General features: G+C 40.8%; 1 pseudogene; it reads left to right on the top strand.

The window, feature by feature from the left end:
• The first annotated feature begins 245 nt into the window (after positions 1-245).
• On the top strand, positions 246-1,913 carry LOC131515445 (tigger transposable element-derived protein 1-like; annotated as a pseudogene).
• The last annotated feature ends 335 nt before the right edge of the window (positions 1,914-2,248 follow it).

Genomic DNA, 2,248 nt, shown 5'->3' with positions numbered 1-2,248 from the left:
AGATGGAGGGGCGCCTGGGTGGCGCAGTCGGTTAAGCATCCGACTTCAGCCAGGTCACGATCTCGCGGTCTGTGAGTTCGAGCCCCGCGTCAGGCTCTGGGCTGATGGCTCGGAGGCTGGAGCCTGTTTCTGATTCTGTGTCTCCCTCTCTCTCTGCCCCTCCCCCGTTCATGCTCTGTCTCTCTCTGTCCCAAAAATAAATAAAAAACGTTGAAAAAAAATTAAAAAAAAAAAATAAATTAAAGATGGAAATAATTAAGCTTAGTGAGGAAGGCATGTTAAAAACTGAGATAGGCCTCCTGTACTGGAGAGCCAAGCTGTGAATGCAAAGGAAAAGTTCTTGAAGGAAATTAAAAGTGCTACTGCAGTGAACACATGAATGAGAAGAAAGTGAAACAGCCTGATTGCTGATATGGAGAAAGTTTATTGGTCCGAATAAAAGAGCAAACCAGTCACAACATTCCCTTCAGCCAAAAGCTAATCCAGAGCAAGGCCCAAATTCTCTTCAGTTCTGTGAAGGCTGAGAGAGGTGAGGAAGTTGCTGAAGAAAGGTCTGAAGAAGCTAGCAGAGACTGGTTCATGAGGCTTAAGAAAGCAAGCCATCTCCATAATACAAGAGTGCAAGGTGAAGCAGCAAGTGCCGATGTGGAAGCTGCAGCGACTTCTCCAGAAAATCCAGCCAAGATAACCCCTGAAGATGGCTACACTAAACAACAGATTTTCAATGTAAAAGGAACGACCTTCCATTGGAAGGGGATGCCAGCTAGGACTTTCACAGTTAGAGAGGAGGAGTCAATGCCCAGCTTCAAAGCTTCAAAGGACAGGCTGACTCTTTTGTTTGGGACTAATGCAACTGGTGACTTTCTTGAAACCAGTGCTCACTTTCCACTCTGAAAATCCTAGGGCTTTTAAGAATGATGCTAAATCTATTCTTCCTATGTTCTGTAAATGGAATGATAAAGCCTGGATGACAGCACATCTGTTTACAACATGGTTTTCTGAATATTTTAAGCCCACTGTGGAGACTTACTGCTCAGAAAAAGATTCCTTTTAAAATATAACTGCTCATTGACAATGCACCTGATCACCCAAGAGCTTTGATGGAGATGTACAATGAGATTCATGTTACTTTCATGCCTGCTAACACAAAATCTATCCTGTAGTCCATGGAACAAAGAGTAATTTCTACTTTCAAGTCTTATTATTTAAGAAATCTATTTCATAAGGGTACAGTTTTCATACAGAGTGATTCCTCCGATGAATCTGGGCAAAGTAAATTGAAAACCATCTGGAAATGATTCACCATTCTGGATCCATTAAGAACATTTCTGATTCATAGGGAGAAGTCAAAATATCAACATTAACAAAAGTTTGGAAGAAGTTGATTCCAACCCTCATGGATGACATGGAGAGGTCCAAGACTTCACTGGAGGAAGTAGCCGCAGATGTGGTGGAAATAGCAAGAGAAGTTGAATTAGAAGGGAAGCCTGGAGATGTGATTGAGTTGCCGCCACCTCATGATGAAACTTGAACATAGAAAGGGTTCCTTATGGATGAGCAAAGAGGTTGGTTTCTTGAGACGGAAACTACTCCTGGTGAAGATGCTGTGTAGATTGTTGAAATGGTCACATAGATCTAGAAAATTATATAACCTTAGTTGATAGAGCAGTGGCAGGGTTTGAGAGGACTGACTCCAATTTTGAAAGAGGTTCTACCCTGGGTGAAATGCTAGCAAACAGCATCAATGCTACACAGAAATTGTTCATGAAAGGAAGAGTCAGCCAATGTAGCAAACTTTATTTTTTTCCTGTTTTAAGAAATTGCCACAGTCATGCCAACCTTCAGCAGCCTGCACCCTGATCACTCAACAGCCATCAATATGGAGACAAGATGCTCCGCTGGAAAAAACATAATGCTCACTAAAAGCTTAGATGATGGTTAGCATTTTTTAGTAGTATTTTTAAATTTATGTGTGTGCATTTTTTTTTTTAGCTATAATGCTATTGCACACTTAGTAGGCTACAGTACAGTGTAAACACAATTCTTGTATGCACTGGGAAACCAAAAATATTATTATTTGACTCACTTTATTGTGATATTCACTTTGTTCCAAACCCACAATATCTCTGAAGTTATGCTTATAGTTGATCAAACATTATTCTGGGTGCTTTTGTGAGAGTGTTTTGGATGAAACTAACATTTAAATCGGTAGACTGAGTATAGCATATTGCCGTCCCTAATGTGGCTG

This window comes from Neofelis nebulosa, chromosome 6 (assembly GCF_028018385.1).
Source record: "Neofelis nebulosa isolate mNeoNeb1 chromosome 6, mNeoNeb1.pri, whole genome shotgun sequence".
NCBI classification, from domain to species: domain Eukaryota; kingdom Metazoa; phylum Chordata; class Mammalia; order Carnivora; family Felidae; genus Neofelis; species Neofelis nebulosa.
This window is presented reverse-complemented; position numbering and strand designations above follow the sequence as displayed.